At 47.0% G+C, this 24,307-nt stretch overlaps 1 protein-coding gene across 1 annotated transcript in view; it reads right to left on the bottom strand.

Moving 5' to 3' along the window:
- LOC140480306 (plectin-like) overlaps positions 1 to 24,307 on the bottom strand; it is a gene marked incomplete at its 3' end in the record, with an annotated part of 324,240 nt that overhangs the window by 245,271 nt on the left and 54,662 nt on the right. The window lies entirely within an intron of this gene.

The following is a 24,307-nucleotide window of genomic DNA, read 5'->3' as shown; positions in this document are numbered from 1 at the left end:
CACGTGGACACGGGGAGAATGTGCAAACTCCACACAGTCGCCCGAGGCTGGAATCGAACCTGGGTCCCTGGCGCTGTGAGGCAGCAGTGCTAACCACTGAGCCACCATGCCGCCTGTGTCTGTGTCTGTGTGTGTGTGAGTATGTGTGTCTGTGTGTGACTGTGTGTGTGTATGTGTGTCTCTATCTGTGTGTATGTATGTCTGTGTGTGGGGGGATGTCTGTGTGTGTGTGTGTCTGTGCATGGGTGGGTCTGTGTGTGCACGTGTGTGTGTGTGTGTGTGTGTGTGTGTCTGTTTGTATGTGTGTGTCTTATACCTATCTCCCCTCACTTTAGAGTTGTGTCCCCTCGTGTTTGCCGTCACCATACTTGGAAAAAGAGTCTCCCTGTCCACCCTATCTAACCCTCTGATTATCTTGTATGTCTCTATTAAATCACCTCTCAACCTCCTTCTCTCTAACGATAACAGCCTCAAGGCCCTCAGCCTTTCCTCAGAAGACCTTCCCTCCATACCAGGCAACGTCCGAGTAAATCTCCTCTGCACCCTTTCCAAAGCTTCCACATCCTTCCTATAATGTGGTGACCAGAACTGCACACAATACTCCAAATGTGGCCATACCAGAGCTTTGTACAGCTGCAGCATAACCTCCTGGTTCCGGAACTCAATGCCTCTATTAATAAAGGCCAAAACACTGTATGCCTTCTTAACAACCCTGTCAATCTGGGTGGCAATTTTCAGGGATCTGTGTACATGGACACCGAGATCTCTCTGCTCATCTATACTCCCAAGAATCTTACCATTAGCCCAGTACTTTGCATTCTGATTACTCCATCTAAAGTGTATCACCTCACACTTGTCCACATTAAACTCCATTTGCCACCTCTCAGCCCAGCTCTGCATCCTATCTATGTCTCTCTGCAACCTGCAACATCCTTCGTCACTATCCACAACTCCACCGACCTTAGTGTCGTCCACAAATTTACTAACCCACCCTTCAAAGCTCTCATCCAGGTCGTTTATAAAAATGACCAACAGCAGTGGACCCAACATCGACCCTTGCGGTACGCCGCTAGTAACTGGACTCCAGGATGAACATGTTCCATCAACTACAACCCTCTGTTTTCTTTCAGCAAGCCAATTACTGATCCAAACTGCTATATCTCCCACAATCCCAATCCTCCGCATTTTGGGTAATAGCCTACAGTGGGGAACCTTATCGAACACCTTGCTGAAATCCATATACACCACATCAACTGGTTTACTGCTCATGGTGCCTCTGTCCTTGGAATCAACCCAATGACCCTTCTCTGGGCTGCCTCCAATGCCAGTATCTTTCATCCAATAAGGGGCTTAAAACTGTTCCCAGAATTCGAGTTGTGGACTATTATCTAGTACCATTTTAACAAAATCTCCCTACTTTTATCCTCCAGTCCCTTTAAAACAGAGACCACTCACTGAATGTGGATATTAGCTTTCTGTGAATCATGCACAAACTCTCCCAAATCCATTCTGTCCTGAGCTTCCTGTTGGCTGACTTCAACACGCCACCCTGTTCCCTGGCCAGCATCTGTCTCAGGCTTACTCAACGCAAGCTCACAGAACCACACCTCATTTTCCACTTGGGGACCCTGCAGCCTTTGGGACTCAATATCGAGTTCAACAATTTTAGCTCCTTCTTCCATGGCCTTTCCCCAGCCCCACACTCCACACATCCAACTTACGTTCACCCACTAATGGTCCGAGCATATTGCAGCTTTTCATTCTCCTTGGCTCATCCATCCCTTAGTCTGACTAAATGTATTTCTCTGCCTTTAGGCTGGTCTCCAGCTATCTCTTAGTCCTTTACCCCACACCTCCACCCCTTGTCTTCAGCACATACATTAACTTTTCCTCACCACCATCAGTTCTGAAAGGTCACTGAGCCTGAAACATTGACTCTGCTTTCTCTCCACGGATTCCGCCAGACCTGTTGAGATTCTCCAGCAATTACCATTCCTGCTTCAGTACTTCCAAATCCCTCCACGTTGCGGCTTTCCGCAGTCTTTCTCCATTTAAGGAATATGTAACATTTCTATTCTTCCAGCCAAAGTGCAAAAGCTCATATTTTCCGACATTATATTCCATCTGCCAAGTTTTTGTCCACTCACTTAACCTATCTATATCCTTCTGCAGACTATGAAGTTATAGGTTGATAAGACACAACAGCAGAAATTAGGCCATTCAGCCGATCGAGTCTGCTCCACCATTCAATCATGACCAAGTTTCTCACCTCCATTCTCTCGCCTTCTCCCCATAACCCTTGATCCCCTTGATACTCAGGAACCGATCTATCCCAGTCTTAAATATACTCCATGACCTGGCCTCCACAGTCTTCTGTGGCAGTGAATTTCATAGATTTCCCACTCTCTGGCTGAAGAAATTGTTCCTTATCTCCATTCTAGAAGGTCTTCCCTTTCCTCTGTGGTAAAGGCTGTGCCCTTGGGTCCTAGTCTCTCCAATAATGGAAACATCTTCCCAAAATCTACTCTATCCAGGCCATTCAGTATTCTGTAAGTTTCAATTAGATGCCCCCAATACTTCCAAACTCCATTGAGTATAGACCCACAGTCCCCAAATGTTCCTCATATGTTAAGCTTTTCATTCCTAGGACCATTCTTGGAAACCTCCTCTGAACATGGTCCAAGGCTAGTTACAGCCTTCCTGAGATATGGGCCCAAAACTGCGCATAATATTCTAAATGGGGTCTGACCAGAGCCTTATAGAGCCTCAGATGTACATCCCTTCTTTTATATTCAAGTCCCCTCAAAATAAATGCGATCATTACATTTGCCTTCCTATCTACTGACTCAACCTGCAAGTTTACCTTGAGAGAATCCTGGACTGGAACTCCCAAGTCTCTTTGCACTTCAGATTCCTGAATTTTCTCCCCCTTTAGAAAATAGTCCATGCCTCCATTCTTCCGACCAAAGTGCATCACCTCACACTTCCCCATGTTGTACTCCATCTGCCACTTCTTTGCCCACTCTCCTATCCTGTCCAAATCCTTCTGCAGCCTCCCCACCTCCTCAATGCTACCTGTCCCTCTACCTACCGTTGTATTGTCTGCAAACGTGGCCAGAATGCCCTCAGTTCCTTCATCTTGATTGTTATTGTATAAAGTGAAAAGTTGTGGTCCCAACACTGATCCTTGTGGAACACCACTCGTCACCGGCTGCCATCCTGAGAAGGACCCTTTTATCCCAGTTTCTGTTTTCTGCCCGACAGCCCAGCTTCTACCTGTGCTAGCACCTTGCCCCTAACACCAAGGGCACTTAGCTTACTCAGTAGCGTCCTGTACGGCACCTTGTCAAAGGCCTTCCTGAAGTCCAGGGAGATAACGTCCATTAGCTCTCCTTGGTCTAACCTGCTCATTACTTCCTCAAAGAATTCTAGTAGATCTGTCAGGTGTGACCTCCCCTTGATGAAACAATGCTGACTTTGCCATATTTTACCGTACATTTCCAACTATTCAGAAATCTTCTTCCTCACAATAAATTCCAGGATCTTACACACACCAAGGTTAGGCTAATCAGTCTGTAATTTTCTATCTTTTGCCTTACTCCCTTTTTAATCAGGGATGTCACGTTAGCGATTTTCCAGTTGTCTGGGACCCTCCCTGATTCTAGCGATTCCTGAAAAATCACCACTAACGTCTCCATTATCACTTCAGCTTAGGACCATCTGGTCCAGGTGATTTATCCACCTTCAGGCCATTCAGTTTTTCTAACACCTTCTCCTTGGTGATGGTCACCATACTCAGCTCTACCCCTTCACTCTCTTGAATTTTTGGGATATTACTCCTGTCTTCCACTGTGAAGACTGACCCAAAGTAATTATTCAGTTCCTCAGCCATTTCCTTGTTCCCCACTACTATCTCTCCAGCGGCACTTCCAACAACCCAATGTCCACTTTTGCCTCTCTCTATATATCTAAAGAAACTCTTACAGTCTTCCTTCACATTACTGGCTACCACCCTCATATTGAATCTTCTCCATCCTGATTTCTTTTTGTGTTGCCCTCTCTTGGTCTTTATTAGCTTCCCAATCCTCTGGTTTCCCTTCACCACATTATCTGCTTTCTCTTTTGTTTTGATGCTGACCCTGACTTCCCTAGTCAGCCGTGATTGCCCCATCCTCCCTGTACCATGCTTCCTTTTCCTCAAGTTGAATCTCTGCTGTGTCTCCTGAATTACTCCCAGAAACTCCTGCCCAATGTGTGATCCTCGTCACTTGCCTCCCGACCAACTTGTATGTCATCTGCAATACTTTCACTTCCTTTATCCAAATCAAGAAAACATAATGTAAGTAATTGTGGCCACAGCACAGATTCCTACCAGTTACAGGGTGCCATCCTGAAAATGCCCGCCTTATCCAAACACTCTGGCTTCTGTTAGTTAGCCAATCCTCTCTCCATGCCAATATACTACCTCCAATACCACTGTCTCTTATGATAGTTCATAAGTTCAGATACTATAGGAGCGGAATTAGGCCATTCAGCCCATTGAGTCTGCTGTGCCATTCAATCGTGGCTGATATACCCCTCACCCCCATTTTTCTGCCTTCTCCCCATAACCCTGTAACCCATTAGCAATTAAAACCCTGTCTTACTCCCCCTTAAATGTACTCACTGTCCCAGTATCCACTGCCCTTTGGGGGAGCGAGTCCCACAGATTCACAACCCTTTGGGAGAAGTCGCTTCTCCTCAACTCGGTGTTAAATTTGCTCCCCTTTATCCTCTCGTCCCAGAATGCCCCAGTAGAGGAAGCATCTAGTCCACATCTATTTTATCCACCCCTTTTATCTTCTTGAATATCCTCATTCTTCTAAATTCCAGAGAGTATAGGCCTGAACTGTTCAATCTCTCTTCATGTGGTAAACCCCCCACCTCTGGGATCAACCTAGTGACCCTCCTCTGAACTGCCTCCAATGCCACTACATCTTTCCTCAAATAAGGGACCAAAACTGTGCACAATACTCCAGGTGCGGTCTCACCAATGCCTTGTACAGTTGCAACAATCCTTCCTTACATTTATATTCTACTCCTTTAGCTGTAAAAGCCAACATTCCATTTGTTTCCTTTATGTTCTGCTGTACCTGCATGCCTGATTTCTGTGTCTCCTGAATGAGGACACCCAGATCCCTCTGTACTGTAGCACCCCAAAGTCTCTCCCCATTTAGAATATAGGTCACCTTCCAACTTTTTCGACACAAATACATGACCTCATATTTATCCATGTTAAGCATTTTGCTCACTCTCCTAACCTATCTATATCCATTACCTTATTAAATATTGCATTTTTCATTGAACGCAGGTTGATTTCCTGGCTTCAATGAGACAGATGTGTCAGTGTTAACTTTCAAACTTCCTTTAATTCAAGAAAGATTCGACTAACCTGGAAAGGAGAACCTATACCCCGTATTCAGAAACAGAGGGAGCAGGAAGCAGGAAACTATCGGCCAGTTAGCTTGGTGTTTGATGTGGGAAAGGTATTTGAATTGATCATTTAGGAGGTTATAATTGGGCATTTTGAAAAGCTCAAGGTCATCAGGAAGAGCCATTATGACACAGTGGGAGTGTCGTATGGAGTCAGCTATTACAGGGGGGCACATCTTTAAATTAAGGGGGGGTAGATATAGGACTGATGTTAGGGGTAGGTTCTTCACTCAGCGAGTCGTAAGTTCATGGAATGCCCTGCCAGTAGCAGTGGTGGACTCTCCCTCTTTATGGGTATTTAAGCGGGCATTGGATAGGTATATGGAGGATAGTGGGTTAGTGTAGGTTAGGTGGGCTTTGATCGGCGCAACATCGAGGGCCGAAGGGCCTGTACTGCGCTGTATTCTTCTATGTTCTATGTTCTATGTTCTATGTCTCAGTCTGACATTGCTCAACTGATAAATTAGGCACAGCAATAGCATATTATGTTTATAATTCTGATAAGTGTGGGCTGCTGCATTTTGGGAAGTCTAATGAGGGAAGGCTATGCACAATAAATGGTAGGTCCCTGGCGAGCACTGAGGAACAAAGGGACCTTGGTGTACAATCTGTGGATCCCTGAATGTTTGTGATTTTGAGAAGATTTGGATGTAAGTTTGCTCACTGAGCTGACAGGTTTGTTCTCAGACATTTGGTCACCATGCTAGGTAACATCATCAGTGAGCCTGCAGTGAAGTGCTGGTGTTGTGTCCCACTTTCTACTCATGTGTCTTGGTCTCTTAAGGGGGTGAGATCATTTCCAGTTCTTTTTCTCAGAGGTTGGTAATGGGGTCCAAATCAATGTGCTTATTGATGGAGTTCTGGTGTGAATGCCAGGCCTCGAGGAAGTCCCGTGCATATCTCTGTTTAGCCTGTCCTCGGATGGGTGTGCTGTCCCAGTCGAAGGGGTGTGCTTCTTCGTCTGTGTGTAAGAATACTAGTGATAGCTGGTCATGTCCTTTGGTGGCTGGTTGGTGTTTGTGTATCCTGGTGGCTAGTTTCCTGCCTGTCTTGTCCAACGTAGTTACAGTCTTTGCAGGGTATTTTGTAAAGGACATTCATTTTGCTGGTTATTGGTATAGGGTCCTTTAGGTTCATCGGGAGCTGTTTCAGTGTGTTGGTAGGTTTGTGGGCGAACATGGCGCCAAGGTATCCGTGTAATCTGGTTGTCATCTTTGAGATGTCTTTGATGTATGGAAGTGTGGCTGGAGTTTCTGGGCACGTTGAATCTGCTTGTTTGGGTTTGTTATTTAGGAATTGGTGGACTGTGTTTATCGGATACCCGTTCTTCATGGATATACTGACCAGGTGTTTTTCCTCTGCTGCTTGTAGTTCCTGGGTGCTGCAGTGTGTTGTGGCCTGTTGAAATAATGTTCTGATGTAGCTCCGTTAGTGGGTATTGGGACAATTGTTTCAGTAGTTGAGTATCTGGTCTATACGTGCTGCTTTCCTAGAGAAGCTGGTCTGCAGTTCTCCATTGACTGTTCGTTCCCCTGTGACATCGAGGAAGGGGAGTCTGTTGTTGTTCTCTTCCTCTTTTGTGAATTTTATGCCAGTGAAGGACGTTGCTGATGATGTTGTGGGTTTCCTCTGATTTGTTCGGTTTGGTAATGACAAAGGTGTCATCTACATCGCGGACCCAAAGTTTGAGTCAGATAGTGGGGAAGGCTGTTTGTTCGAGTCTCGCTAAACAGAAACACATGGGAGGCCTGGCATTCAAAACGGAACTCCGTCAATAAACACATCGATTTGGACACCATTACCAAACTCTGAGAAAAAGAATCAGAAATGGTATCACCCCCTTAAGAGACCAAGACACATAAATAGAAAGTGGGACTCAACACCAGAGCTCCACTGGGGGCTCACTGATGATGTTACCTAGCATGGTGACGAAACGTCTGAAAACAAACCCACCAGCTCAGCAAACTTACAAACTGATGGCAGCATGGGGAAGAAGGTACATGGGATGTTTGTCTTCATTAGCTGGGGTGTGGAATATAGGAGTAAGGAAGTCTTATTCTCACTTTATAAAATATTGGTTAGGGCACAAGTAGAATACTGTGTGCAATTTTGGGCGCTACACTATTGGAAGGAGGTGATTGCTCTAGAGGGAGTGCAGAGAATTTTCATCAGGATGTTGCCCAGTACGAGAAGCCTCAGTTATGAGGAGAGACTGAATAGGCTGGATTTGTAATTCCTGGAGCAGTGGAGACTGAGGGGGATCTGACTGAGGTTTCCAACATTATGAGAGGCACAGGCAGAATGGATTGTGAGAATCTCTTCCCCATTGTAGATGAGTCTAAGAGCAGAGGGCATCAGTTTAAGGTGAGGAGGAAGTGGTTATGAGGGAATCAAAGAAAGAATGTTCTCACCCAGAGGGTGGTGGATATATGGACCGCACTGACTGAGAGGGTGGTGGATATATGGACCGTGCTGACTGAGAGGGTGGTGGATATATGGACCGTGCTGACTGAGAGGGTGGTGGATATATGGACCGCACTGACTGAGAGGGTGGTGGATATATGGACCATGCTGACTGAGAGGGTGGTGGATATATGGACCGCACTGACTGAGAGGGTGGTGGATATATGGACCGCACTGACTGAGAGGATGGTGGATATATGGACCGCACTGACTGAGAGGGTGGTGGATATATGGACCGCGCTGACTGAGAGGGTGGTGGATATATGGACCGTGCTGACTGAGAGGGTGGTGGATATATGGACTGCACTGACTGAGAGGGTGGTGGATATATGGACCGCGCTGACTGAGAGGGTGGTGGATATATGGACCGCACTGACTGAGAGGGTGGTGGATATATGGACCGTGCTGACTGAGAGGGTGGTGGATATATGGACCGCACTGACTGAGAGGGTGGTGGATATATGGACCGCGCTGACTGAGAGGGTGGTGGATATATGGACCGCGCTGACTGAGAGGGTGGTGGATATATGGACCGTGCTGACTGAGAGGGTGGTGGATATATGGACCGTGCTGACTGAGAGGGTGGTGGATATATGGACCATGCTGACTGAGAGGGTGGTGGATATATGGACCGTGCTGACTGAGAGGGTGGTGGATATATGGACCGCGCTGACTGAGAGGGTGGTGGATATATGGACCGTGCTGACTGAGAGGGTGGTGGATATATGGACCGTGCTGACTGAGAGGGTGGTGGATATATGGACCGTGCTGACTGAGAGGGTGGTGGATATATGGACTGCACTGACTGAGAGGGTGGTGGATATATGGACCGTGCTGACTGAGAGGGTGGTGGATATATGGACCGTGCTGACTGAGAGGGTGGTGGATATATGGACCGCACTGACTGAGAGGGTGGTGGTTATATGGACCGTGCTGACTGAGAGGGTGGTGGATATATGGACCGTGCTGACTGAGAGGGTGGTGGATATATGGACCGCACTGACTGAGAGGGTGGTGGATATATGGACCGTGCTGACTGAGAGGGTGGTGGAGGCAGGTACTCTCACAACATTGATGAACTATCTGGATGAGAGTTGAACATGCCAGGGTGTAGTAGGCTCTGGACCAAGTGCAGCTAAATGGGATTAGTGTTGGTTGGTGTTTGTTGGTTAGCACAGACATGGTGGGCTGAAGGGTCTGTTTCCATGCTGTATGACTCTATGACATTATCCTGACAAAGTCCTGCAGTGAATAACCCAAGTCTAAAATGACTGACTTCCAACAATCAGAAACACCTTCCTATATGCCCGGTATGATGCCCACCAGCTGAGAATTTGCCTGCTGATACCTACTGATTCCAGTTTGATACCATGCTCAGTTGAATGGAACCTAGATGCAAGGGTTCTCCCCTCCCCTCAGGAATCCAGCTGTTTTGTCCATGTTTGAACCAAGGCTGTCATAAGGTCAGGAGCTGAGTGACCCTGGCAGAACCCAAACTGGGCGTCGCTGAGCAGGTGCTGCTTGATAGCACTGTGGATGGCACCTTCCATCACTTTACTGATGATTGAGAATGAGACCAATGGGGTAATAATGGGCTGGGTTGGATTTTTACTGCTTTTTGTGTACAGGATAGAACTGGGCAATTTTCAATGTTGTCAGTTAGATGCCAGTGTTGTAACTGTACTGGAACAGCTTGGCGAGGGGAGTAGCAAGTTCTGGAGCACAAGTCTTCAGTATTGTTGCCAGAATGTTGTCAGGGCCCATAGACTCTGCAGTATCCAATGTCTCCAACCATTTCTTAATATCACGTGAATTAGCTGAAGCCTGGTGTCTGTGACGCTGGGGACCAGCGGAGGAGGTCATGGTGGATGATCCACTCAGCACCTCTGGCTGGAGATTGCTGCAAATTCTTCCTCCTTATCCTTTGCCCTGGTGTGCTGGGCTCCTCCATTATTGAGGATGGGGAGATTGGTGGAGCCTCCTCTTCCAGTGAATTGTCCACCACCAACCATGATTGTATTTGGTAGGACTGCAGAGCTTAGATCTGATCCACTGTGTGGGATTCCTTAGCTCTGTCTATCACTTGCTGCCTGTGCTGTTTGACATACAAGTAGTTCTATTTGGTAGCTTCACCAGGTTGACACCTCACCTTTAGGTACGCCTGGTGCTGCTCCCAGCATGCCCTCCTGCAGTCTCCATTGAACCAGGGTCGATCCCCTGACTTGATGGTAATGGTTGAGTGGGGGACATGCCGGGCCATGAGGTTACAGATTGTGCTGGAGTACAGCCCTTCTGCTGTTGATAGCCCACAGTGCCTCCAGGATGCCCAGCGTGAAGTTGCTGGATCAGTTTGAAGTCTGACCCATTTAACACAGTGATAGTATCACACAACACGATGGAGGGGATCCTCAATGTGAAGATGGGACTTTGTCTCCACAAGGACTGTGCAGTGGTCACTCTTACCGATACTGTCATGGACAGATGCATCTGCACCCGGCAGATTGGTAAGGATGAGGTCAAGTCTGTTTCTTTTTTGTGTTTACATCCAGATCAATAATATATAACAGGAGAACAAAGAGCCCAATACCTCCTTCTGGGAACTCCACTGCAAATCTTCCACCAGCCCAAAAAATATCCATTGCCCATTACTGTTTCCTGTCACTCAGCCTTGTCTGTATCCACATTGTTACTGTCCATTTTAGTTGTACAGTTAATGTCCGTCCAGTTAATAGTTAATCGGAGAGGAGTATGGTTGAAGTTATTAATGTTAGGGTAATTAAAGGGAGTTATATGCATTAAAGTATGGCAGTGCAGCTTGGCCAAGCAGAATGACGCAAGTGGAATGGGACGGTGAAATAGAACCGGGCAACAGGGAGGGTAACATGGCCTCCTGGAACAGCCAATATGTGAGACAAAGGCTCTCATTCCACTGTACCCCCTGGTCACTACCTGGACCTCTTGCTCCACTTGTACCCTCTCGCTCCACCTGTACCTGTCTCTGCCTGTGCCCTCTTGCTCTGCCTGTACCCTCTTGCTCTGCCTGTGCCCTCTTGCTCCGCCTGTACCCATCTTTGCTTGCACTCCCTTACGCCTCCTGCATCTTCTCACTCCACTTGTATCTCTTTAAACAAGGTCAGCTCCAATTTGTTAAATGCTGCCTTCATTCTGTGGTCACTGAACAGCTAACAGACATCCGACCTCAGAGGAAAACTGTACCTTACCTAAACATATCCACCAATTGATTGTAGAAACTGCTTCTTCTACAACAGATTCTCCAGTGAGATTAAAACAGACATCCTTAAATGTAAATATCAGTCTTAATTCAAAAATATGTGCAGTAAACTGAAACAAACCTCTATATAAATAAAACACTGCAACAGAAAACTAGAGGCTTGTGTGATTCACTTAACAGCTGCTGCCTGAACTCACACACTGTTTACAGTTGTTAGACTTTGAAGCATTGAAGAGATCGATAAGTAACTGGCCTCAGGCCAGGTGAGTTCTTTGAGAACTGAGAAGCCTGCCTCATTTTGACTTGAACTGAGGGATACCATGTTCCAGTGACATGACCTAATCTTCTGTACTTACAAAACAGGACATCGTCTGACTGCACTAACCTGAAGACGCTTGTATCTAAAAAACAAATGCTACACATAGTAAATATCACCATAAACACGGTAACACACAGGCACAAAGCAACACACAGGCGCACGGCAACACACAGGCACACGGCAATTCAGAGGCACACGGTAACACACAGGCACATGGTGACACAGGCACACGGCAACACACAGGCACACGGCAACACACATGCACACGGCAACACACAGACACACGGTAACACACAGGCACACAGTAACACACAGGCACACGGTAACACACAGGCACACGGTAACACAGGCACACGGTAACACACATGCACACAGTAACACACAGACACAAGGTAACACACATGCACACAGTAACACACAGACACAAGGTAACACACAGGCACACGGCAACACACATGCACACGGCAACACACAGACACACGGTAACACAGGCACACGGTAACACACAGGCACACGGTAACACACAGGCACACGGTAACACAGGCACACGGTAACACACATGCACACATAACACACAGACACAAGGTAACACACAGGCACACAGTAACACAGGCACACGGCAACACACAGGCACACGGTAACACACAGGCACACGGTAACACACAGGCACGTGGCAACACACAGGCACACGGTAACACACAGGCACGTGGCAACACACAGGCACACGGTAACACACAGGCTTTTGGTAACACACAGACACACGGTAACACACAGACACAAGGTAACACACAGGCACACGGCAACACACATGTACACGGTAACACACAGGCACGTGGCAACACACATGTACACGGTAACACACAGGCACACGGCAACACACATGTACACGGTAACACACAGGCACACGGCAACACACAGGCACATGGCAACACACAGGCACACGGCAACACACATGTACACGGCAACACACAGGCACACGGTAACACACATGTACACATAACACACAGGCACATGGCAACACACATGCACACAGTAACACACAGACACAAGGTAACACACAGGCACACGGCAACACACATGTACACTGTAACACACAGGCACACGGCAACACACATGTACATGGTAACACACAGGCACACAGCAACACACATGTACACGGTAACACACATGCACACGGCAACACACATGTACATGGTAACACACAGGCACATGGCAACACACAGGCACACGGCAACACACATGTACACGGCAACACACAGGCACACGGTAACACACATGTACACGGTAACACACAGGCACATGGCAACACACATGCACACAGTAACACACAGGCGTACGGCAACACACAGGCACACGGTAACACACAGGCACACGGCAACACACAGGCACACGGCAACACACAGGCACACAGTAACACACAGGCGTACGGCAACACACATGTACACGGTAACACACAGGCACACGGCAACACACAGGCACACGGTAACACACATGCACACGGCAACACGCAGGCACACGGCAACACTTATGCACACAATAACACACAGGCACATGGTAACACACAGGCACACGGCAACACACAGGCACACGGTAACACACATGCACACAGTAACACACAGGCATACGGCAACACAGAGGCACATGGTAACACACAGGCACACGGCAACACACATGCATACAGTAACACACAGGCACATGGCAACACACAGGCACACGGCAATACACAGGCACACGGTAACACACATGCACACAGTAGAACACAGGCACATGGCAACACACAGGCACACGGCAACACACAGACACACGGTAACACACATGTACACGGTAACACACAGGCACATGGCAACACACAGGCACACGGCAACACACAGGCACATGGTAACATACACACAGTCTCACACAGGCACACGGCAACACACAGGCACACGGCAACATACAGATACATGGTAACACAGGCATGCGGCAACACACAGGCACACGGTAACACACAGGCATGCGGCAACACACAGGCACATGGCAACACACAGGCACACGGTAAAACACAGGCACACAGCAACACACAGGCACACGGCAACACACAGGCACACGGTAACACACAGGCACACGGCAACACACAGGCATGCGGCAACACACAGGCACATGGCAACACACAGGCACACGGTAAAACACAGGCACACAGTAACACACAGGCACACGGCAACACACAGACTCACCGTAACACACAGGCACACGGCAATACACAGGCACACGGCAACACACAGGCACACGGTAACACACAGGCATGTGGCAACACACAGGCACACGGCAACACACAGGCACACGGCAACACACAGGCACATGGCAACACACAGGCACAGGGTAACACACAGGCATACGGCAACACACAGGCACACGGTAACACAGGCACACGGTAACACACAGGCACACGGTAACACAGGCACACGGTAACACACAGGCACACGGCAACACACAGGCACACGGCAACACACAGACTCACGGTAACAGACAGGCACACGGCAATACACAGGCACACGGCAACACACAGGCACACGGTAACACACAGGCATGTGGCAACACACAGGCACACGGCAACACACAGGCACATGGCAACACACAGGCACAGGGTAACACACAGGCATACGGCAACACACAGGCACACGGTAACACAGGCACACGGTAACACACAGGCACACGGTAACACACAGGCGTACGGCAACACACAGGCGTACGGTAACACACAGGCACATGTGTATAGCATTATGAACCCAGCTGATGGTACTTCTGGACAAGTCAGATCCCAAAATTAAACTTGTGTTTATTCACTTGGCAGTGTGTGGGTGTTACTGGCCCAGCATTTCTTGCTCACTCCTAGTTGTCCATGAGAAGGTGCTAGTGATGGATGGTCAGATTTCTTTCTCACTGGTCTGGTCTCCATGTGACTCCAAGCCCATAGTCATGTTGTTGACTTTGAACCAAGTTCCGAAATAGTCGAGTGAGGCACTCAGTGGCAGGGCCTGGTCGTCTTTTATTTTTAATGAGCTAACTAATGTGACAGGCACTCTCTGAGACACATTCAACATGAGGCTACTGACTCTCTTGAGCAGAAGATTCTTACACAAAGGAGGGAGCAAAGCTGTGTTGCTAACTCATTGTAAAAGACAGCTAGAATGATCTCAAAGCAAAGTTTCAACCATTTTTCCCCATCATTTGTTACAGAAATTCAAGTCCAGAGAAATTATATCTCTACCTCAACTCTCTGACTCTGGGTAGGCTCTTTGCTGAGGATCATGAAGACAATCTGCTGAGCTCTTTCCAAATCTGCCAACATCAACTTTTCATTGATCTGAAAGCTCAGCTTCCTCTGCTCCAAAATCTGCAGTTAAACTTTGGACAATTTATAAAGTAAACACTTTTCCTGAAGTTAGAAAAAAATCAGTGGATGCTGGACATCAGAAACAGAAACAGGAATTGCTAGAAGAACTCAGCAAGTCTGACAGCATCTGTGGAGAGAAAGCAATTAACTTCCTATCTGAAGAAGGGTCACAAGATCCAAAATGCTAACTGCGCTTTCTCTCCACAGATGTTTCCAGACATGCTGAGTTTTTCCAGCAATCTCTATTTTTACTTCTGCTGAGGCAACTGGTTCACTGAACGTCTTCGAGGAAAGAAACTAAATTGCGTCTAAGTTTAGTCAGATTACATCTGAACGGATTTTTAAAAATAATGCACTCTCCTAGAAAGACAAAGCTAATTACCTTAAATGGTTAACCTGCCTATCATTAAAATAAACAGTATAAACATCTCACCATTAAAACCATGTTCAGCTACTGCTGCTCACTGATAAATGCCGGTTAAGTGTTATTGCTGAAGGTGGTCTCTCTGGCCTTATTTCATTTTAAAATGATGCAGTTTGAAATCAAATTCCACATTAATCATTTGGACATGAATATAGGAGGTAAAGTTAGTAAGTTTGCAGATGACAACAAAATTGGAGGTGTAGTGGACAGCGAAGGAGATTACCTCAGAGTGAGAACATAGAACATTCCAGCGCAGTACTGGCCCTTCGGCCCTCAATGTTGCGCCGACCTGTGAGACCAATCTGAAGCCCATCTATCCTACACTATTCCATTATCATCCATATGGCAGAAGTAGGTATTGCAGATGCTGGAGATTTGAGACAAAGTGAGAGCGATGCTGGAAATGACGAAGGGCTTTTGCCTGAAAAGTTGATTTTCCTGCTCCTTGGAAGCTGCCTGACCTGCTGTACATTTCCAGCACCACACACTGATCTTGACCCATTTTGATCCATATGTCTATCTAACCACCATTCAAATGCCCTTAAAATTGCTGAGTCGACTATTGTTGCACGCAGGGTGTTCCAAGCCCTTATTACTCTGAGTAAAGAAACTACCTCTGATGTCTGTCCTGTATCTTTCACTCCTCAAGGTAACGTTATATCCCCTCATGCTAGTCATCACCATCCAAGGAAAAAGGCTCTCCCTCTCCACCCTAATGCTCTGATCAACTTGTATGTCACTATTAAGTCACCTCGCAACCTTCTTCTAATGAAAACAGCCTCCAATCCCTCAGCCTTTCCTGGTAAGACCATCCCCTCCATACCAGGCAACATCCTGGTAAATCTCCTCGGCATCCTTTCGAATGCTTCCACATCATACCTATAATGCAGTGACCAGAACTGTACACAATACTCCAAATGCAGCCGCACCAGAGTGTTGTACAGCTGCAACATGACCTCATGGCTCTGAAACTCAATCCCTCTACCAATCAAAGCTAACACACCGTATACCTTCTTAACAACCTTCTTTCCGTTGTCTACAGGAGTAGTGCCAGAGGACTGGAGGATAGCAAATGTGGTTCCCTTGTTCAAGAAGGGGAGTAGGGATAACCCTAGTAACTATCGGCCAGTGAGTCTCACTTCAGTTGTGGGCAAAGTCTGAGAGAGAATTGTAAGGGATAGGATTTATGAACATCTGGATAGGAATAATGTGATCAAGGATAGTCAGCATGTTTTTGTGAAGGGCAGGTCGTGCCTCACAAACCTTATTGAATTCTTTGAGAAGGTGACCAAGGAAGTGGACGAGGGTAAAGCAGTAGATGTGGTGTACATGGATTTTAGTAAGGCGTTTGATAAGGTTCCCCATGGTAGGCTACTGCAAAAACTACGGAGGTATGGCATTGAGGGTGAGTTGGAGGTTTGGATTAGGAATTGGCTGGCTGGAAGAAGACAGAGGGTAGTAGTTGATGGTAAAGGTTCATCTTGGAGTGCGGTTACTAGCGGTGTTCCGCAAGGATCTGTTTTGGGACCATTGCTGTTTGTCATTTTTATAAATGACCTGGAGGAGGTGCTAGAAGGTTGGGTGAGCAAGTTTGCGGATGATACGAAAGTCGGTGGAGTTGTTGACAGTGAGGAAGGATGTGTCAGGTTACAGCGGGATATAGATAAGCTGCAGAGCTGGGCAGAAAGGTGGCAAATGGAGTTCAATGTGGGTAAGTGTGAGGTGATTCACTTTGGTATGAGTAACAAAAAGATGGGGTACTGGGCTAATGGTCGGATACTTGGTAGTGTGGATGAGCAGAGGGATCTTGGTGTCCATGTACACAGATCTCTGAAAGTTGCCACCCAGGTAAATAGTGCGGTGAAGAAGGCATATGGCGTACTGGCTTTTATTGGTAGAGGAATTGAGTTCCGGAGTCCTGAGGTCATGTTGCAGTTGTATAAGACTCTGGTGCGGCCGCATCTGGAGTATTGTGTGCAGTTTTGGTCGCCATATTATAGGAAGGATGTGGAGGCATTGGAACGGGTGCAGAGGAGGTTTACCAGGATGTTGCCTGGTATGGTAGGAAGATCGTATGAGGCTAGGCTGAGGCACTTGGGGCTGTTTTCATTGGAGAAAAGAAGGTTTAGGGGTGACTTGATAGAGGTGTTCAAGATGATTAGGGGTTTAGATAGGGTTGACCATGAGAACCTTTTTCCACGTATGGAGTCAGCTATTACGAGGGGGCATAGCTTTAAATTAAGGGGGGGGGTAGATATAGGACAGATGTTAGGGGTAGATTCTTTACTCAGCGAGTCGTGAGTTCATGGAATGCCCTGCCAATAGCAGTGGTGGACTCTCCCTCTTTATGGGCATTTAAACGGGCATTGGATAGGCATATGGAGGATAGTGGGCTAGTGTAGGTTAGGTGGGCTTGGATCGGCACAACATCGAGGGCCGAAGGGCCTGTTCTGCGCTGTATTTTTCTATGTTCTATGTAACCCTATCAACCTGAGTGGCAACTTTCAGGGATCTGTACACATGGACACTGAGATCTCTCTGCTCATCTACACTAACAAAAATCTTACCAATAGCCCAGTACTCTATATTCCAGTTACTCCTTCCAAAGTGTGTATACTTCAACGCAAGGAGTCTCAGAAATAAGGTGGGTGAACTTAAGGCGTGGATCGGTACCTGGGACTACGATGTTGTGGCCATCACGGAAACGTGGATAGAAGAGGGACAGGAATGGTTGTTGGAGGTTCCTGGTGACAGATGTTTCAGCAAGATTAGGGAGGGTGGTAAAAAAGGAGGGGGGTGGCATTGCTAATTAGAAATGGTATAACGGCTGCAGAAAGGAAGTTTGAGGGGGATCTGCCTCTGGAGGTAGTATGGGCTGAAGTCAGAAATAGGAAAGGTGCAGTCACCTTGTTGGGTGTTTACTATAGGCCCCCCAATAGCAGCAGAGATGTGGAGAAACAGATTGGGAAACAGATTTTGGAAAGGTGCAGAAGTCACAGGGTCGTAGTCATGGGCGACTTCAACTTCCCAAATATTGATTAGAAGCTCTTTAGATCAAGTAGATTGGACGGGGCGGTGTTTGTGCAGTGTGTCCAGGAAGCTTTTCTAACGCAGTATGTAGATTGTCCGACCAGAGGGGAGGCCATATTGGATTTGGTACTTGGTAACGAACCGGGACAAGTGATGGGCCTGTTAGTGGGTGAACATTTTGGTGATGGTGACCACAATTCTGTGACTTTCACCTTGGTTATGGAGAGAGATAGGTGCGTGCAACAGGGTAGGTTTTACAATTGGGGGAAGGGTAAATACGATGCTGTAAGACAGGATCTGAGGAACATAAGTTGGGAACATAGGCTGTCAGGGAAGGATGTCGTGGAAATGTGGAACTTTTTCAAGGAACAGATACGACGTGTCCTTGATATGTATGTACCGATCAGGCAGGGAAGAGATGGTCGTACGAGGGAGGTTGAATGTCGTGTAAAGAGGAAGAAGGAGGCTTACATAAGGTTGAGGAAACAAGGTTCAGACAGAGCGTTGGAGGGATACAGGATAGCCAGGAGGGAGCTGAAGAAAGGGATTAGGAGAGCTAAGAGAGGGCATGAAAAATCTTTGGCGCGTAGGATCAAGGATAACCCCAAGGCATTTTATGTGTATGTGAGAAACCTGAGAATGACGAGAACGAGGGTAGGTCTGATCAAGGACAGTAGTGGGAGACTGTGTGTTGAGTCGGAAGAGATAGGAGAGGTCTTGAATGAGTACTTTTCTTCAGTATTTACGAACGAGAGGGACCGTATTGTTGAAGAGGAGAGTATGGTAAGTTAGATGAGATACTTGTCAGGAAGGAAGATCTGTTGGGCACTTTGAAAAACTTGAGGATAGACAAGTCCCCCGGGCCTGACGGGATATATCCTAGGATTACGTGGGAAGCAAGAGAGGAAATTGCAGAACTGTTGGCAATGATCTTCTTGTCTTCACTGGCAACGGGGGTGGTACCAGGGGACTGGAGAGTGGCGAATGTTGTGCCCCTGTTCAAAAAAGGGAATAGGGATAACCCCGGGAATTACAGGCCAGTTAGTCTGTCTTCAGTGGTAGGCAAAGTAATGGAAAGGGTACTGAGGGATAGGATTTACGAGTATCTGGAAAGACACTGCTTGATTAGGGACAGCCAGCACGGATTTGTGAGGGGTAGGTCTTGCCTTACAAGTCTTATTGAATTCTTTGAGGAGGTGACCAAGCATGTGGATGAGGGTAGAGCAGTGGATTTAGTGCACATGGATTTTAGTAAGGCATTTGATAAGGTTCCCCATGGTAGGCTTATGTGGAAAGTCAGGAGGCATGGGATACTGGTAAGTTTGGCCAATTGGATAGAAAACTGGCTAACCGGTCGAAGTCAGAGAGTGGTGGTAGATGGTAAATATTCAGCCTGGAGCCCAGTTACAAGTGGAGTTCCGCAGGGATCAGTTCTGATCACCCTCAATCCCATATCTCTGTATTTTGTGCAATAGCTTACTGTGGGGAATCTAATCAAATGCTTTACTGAAATCCATATATACCACATCAACCGGTTTACTCACATCTACCTGTTTGGTCACCTTCTCAAAGAACTCCATAAGGTTTGTGAGGCACAACCTACCCTTCACAAAACAGCTAACCCGAGAATGCAACTTTAAAAAAAAGGGTTTTGTGATTTACACATGAAAGAAGTGAAACTATCACTGTATTCTAACAGATGAAAGGCTTAACAGACAATCAGTTTTTCAATGTATAATTTCAGTTACATCAAACTGCAAATATTTGCTATAAATTCTGTGTTACGATTGAGCCCTCCACAATCACCTGATGAAGGAGCGTCGCTCCGAAAGCTAGTGTGCTTCCAATTAAACCTGTTGGACTATAACCTGGTGTTGTGTGATTTTTAACTTTGTACACCCCAGTCCAACACCGGCATCTCCAAATCTTCACAAAACCGTGTTGACTATCCTTAATCAACGTGTTCCTTTCTGGATGATTATAAATCCTATCTCTTTTTCAACACTTTACCCACAACCGAAGTAAGGCTCACTGGTCTATAATTACCAGCGTTGTGTCGACTCCCCTTCTTGAACAGGGGAACCACATTTGCTATCCTCCAGTCTTCTGGCACTATTCCTGTAGACAATGACGATTTAAAGATCAATGCCAAAGGCTCAGCAATCTTCTCCCTGGCTTCCCAGAGAATTCTAGGATAAATCCCATCCAGCCCAGGGACTTACCTATTTTAACACTGCAGAACTGCTAACACTCCTCCTTGTGGGCCTCAATCCCATCGAGTCTAATAGCATGCATGTCAATATTCTTAACAACATTGCCTGTTTCCTGTGTGTGTACTGTGCGCACCTCTCCAATTTCCTCAGACTCCATGCACATCTTCCCACTACTGTCCCTGATTGGCCCTGAGTTCCCTATGGAAAGCTTTACAGTTTTCCTGGATCCTACCTGCCAAAGGCTTCTCATGTGCCCCACCCCCACCCCCGTGCTCTTCTTTGCTCTCTTTTTAAGTCCTTCCTCACTAACTTGTAACTCTCAAGCACCCTAACTTAGCCTTCATATCTCATCTTTACATCAGCCTCCTCCTTTGTCCTCACAAGAGATTCATCTTCTTTAGTAAACCACGGCTCCCTCGCTCGACCCTTTCCTCCCTGCCTGACAGGTACAGAATTATCAAGGACCCGCAGTAGCTGTGGCTTGAACAAGCTCCACATTTCAATTGTGCCCATCCCCTGCAGTTTCCTTCCCCATCCTGTGCATCCTAAATCTTGCCTAATTGCATCATAATTGCCCTATAACACTTGCCCTGCGATATATACCTATTCCTTGCCATCACTGAAGCACACTTAACCGAATTGTGGTCACTATCACCAAAGTACTTACCTACCTCCCAATCTAACACCTGGCCTGGTTCATTACCCAGTACCAAATCCAATGTCACCTCACCTCTTGTTGGCAAGTTCAATGAGACCTCGATCATTTGGGTCAATGGGCCAAGGAGCGGCAGATAGCGTTTAACATAAATAAACGTGAGATGCTGCATTTTGGGATAACAAATCAAGGCAGGGCTTATAATGGATTGGTCCTGGGACTGTTCCTGAACAAAGAGACTTTGGAGTGCAGGCTCATAATTCCTTGAAAGTGGAGTCACTGGTAGATAAGATAGTGAAGTGTTTGGTATGCTTTCCTTTATTGGTCAGAGTATTGAGTACAGGAGTTGGGAGGTCATGTTGCGGCTGTACAGGACATTGGTTAGGCCACGTTTGGAATATTGTGTGCATTTCTGGTCTCCTTCCTATTGGAAAGATGTTGTGAAACTTCAAAGGGTTAAAAAAGACTTTCAAGAATGTCAGGTAAAAACAATGACTGCAGATGTTGGAAACCAGATTCTGGATTAGTGGTGCTGGAAGAGCACAGCAGTTCAGGCAGCATCCAAGGAGCAGCGAAATCGACGTTTCGGGCAAAAGCCCTTCAAGAATGTTGTCAGGGTTGGAGAATTTGAGCTACAGGGAGAGGCTGAACAGGCTGGGGCTGTTTTCCCTGGAGCATCGGAGGCTGAGGGGTGACCTTATAGAGGTTTATAAAATCATGAGGGGCATGGATAGGGTAAATAGACAAGGTCTTTTCCCTGGGGTCGGGGAGTCCAGAACTAGAGGGCGTAGGCTTAGGGTGAGAGGGGAAAGATATGAAAGGGTCCTAAAGGGCAACATTTTCACACAGAGGGTGGTACATGTATAGATTGAGGTGCCAGAGGAAGTGGTGAAGACTGGTACAATTACAACATTTAAAACGCATCTGAGTGGGTATATGAATAAGAAGGATTTAGAGGGATATGGCCAAGTGCTGGGAAATGGGACTAGATTCACTTAAGATATCTGGCCAGCATGGATGAGTTGGACCAAAGCATCTCTTTCTGTGCTGCACATCTCTATGACTCTACAACCCTCTGAAATTATATAGATAAATTATATACCTTTCATCACCATCGCAAGGTTAAAACACACTTACTAATAATTACGTCAGACAGCAATTTCATCTGAAAGACGATAAAACACAGGTGCAGAAGTAGCCTATTCAGCCCATCAGGGGTCTCCTCTGTCATTCGATGAGATCATGCCTGATCTTAAAATCCTAACTCCACTTTCCTGCCTTTTTCCCATATCCCTCGGTTCCCCTGCTGATTAAAGTGTTGAATGCACTTAGTGACCCAGCCTCAAAAGCCCTCTGCAGTAAAAAGTTCCACAGATTTACTCCTCTCTGACAGAAGGGATTCCTCCTCATCTCTCAGAAGTGTTCGAACACAGGGCATTGTGGTTGGTTGGTGCGGGTACCCCGGAGATGTTTTCTGGAATGTTCTGCAAGTTGGTCTCCTGCCTCCCCAATGTAGAGGAGACCACATCGAGAGCAACAGACACAGCAGATGATGTGTGTGGCAGTGCAGGTAAATCTCTGTCGGATGTGAAGGATCCTCTGGGGTCTTGGACAGAGGTGAGGGGGGAGGTGTGGGCACAGTGTTTGTATTTCTGGGAGTGGCAAGGGAAGGTGCTGGCTTCAGAGAACATCTCTGGGACACACACACTAAACAACCCCACCACCCTGTGGCCAAACACTTTAACTCCTCCTCCCACTCCACCAGGTCCTGGGCCTCAACCACCGCCAAACCCTAACCATCCGACCCCTGGAGGAAGCACGCCTCATCCTCCGCCTCGGGACACTCCAACCACACGGGATCAATGTGGATTTTACCACTTTCCTCATTTCCCCTCCCCCCACCTCATCCCAGATCCAACCTTCCAACTTGGCACCACCCTCTTGAACTGCCTTTCCTGTTCAGCTTCCTTCCTACCTACCTATCTGCTGCACCCTCCTCTCCAACCTATCACCATCACCCCCCACCCTCATCTACTTATTGCATTCCCAGCTACCTTCCCCCAGCCCCCCCCTCCCATTTATCTCTCATTCCCAGCTACCTTCCCCCAGCCCCCCCCCTCCCATTTATCTCTCATTCCCAGCTACCTTCCCCCCCAGCCTCACCCCCTCCCATTTATCTCTCAGCCTCATTGCATGCCCCCCCCTCCCCCACCCCACCCCATGTTCCTGATGAAGGGCTCATGCTCGAAACGTCGATCCTCCTGCTCCTCAGATGCTGCCGGACCAGCTGTGCTTTTCTAGCACCACACTTTTCGACTCTGATCGCCAGAATCTGTAGTCCTCACTGTCTCCAAGGGGCAAGCAACATTCGTACCACACAAGGGTCATTAACACCACATGAACAGTGGGAACTGCCTGGTGCTTTTTTGCCTAACTATCACTACAGCTAACCTGAGAATACAGCTTTTAAAAAAAGGTTTTGTGATTTACACATGAAAGAAGTGAAACTATCACTGTATTCAAACAGATGAAAGACCCAACCACCTGATGAAGGAGCGATGCTCCGAAAGCTAGTGCTTCCAATTAAACCTGTTGGACTATAACCTGGTGTTGTGTGATTTTTAACTTTGTCCACCCCAGTCCAACACCGGCATCTCCAAATCATAGAATGGAATTGTTTGACATTTCCTTACACCCTGATCTAGAACAACACAACACTTTTGGTGCACATCACTGGTCTAGATCAGAGTCAAGTTTCACTGGCCTAGAACCAGTACTATATATCCAAAACTGATCAAGAACATCCACGTGATTTCGCACCCAGCACTAATCTAGAACAAGCATCCTCACTTTATACCTGTCGCTGGGTCCATTTACTTTGTACCCAGCACTGATCTAGAATGATCTCACCCAATTTATACTCAGTGCTGACCCAGTACATGCACAGTCACTTTGTACTCATCACTGATCTAGAACAAGCATTCCCACTTTATATGCTGCACCAATCCAGAACGTGCCATCCATTTTATACCAAGCAATGTTTGAGAACAATCCTACCTACTTTATACCCAGCACTGATCTAGAATGATCTCACCCACTTTATACCCAGCACTGATCCTGAAAATG

This window comes from Chiloscyllium punctatum, chromosome 8, assembly GCF_047496795.1.
Source record: "Chiloscyllium punctatum isolate Juve2018m chromosome 8, sChiPun1.3, whole genome shotgun sequence".
Classification (NCBI taxonomy): Eukaryota; Metazoa; Chordata; class Chondrichthyes; order Orectolobiformes; family Hemiscylliidae; genus Chiloscyllium; species Chiloscyllium punctatum.
This window is presented reverse-complemented; position numbering and strand designations above follow the sequence as displayed.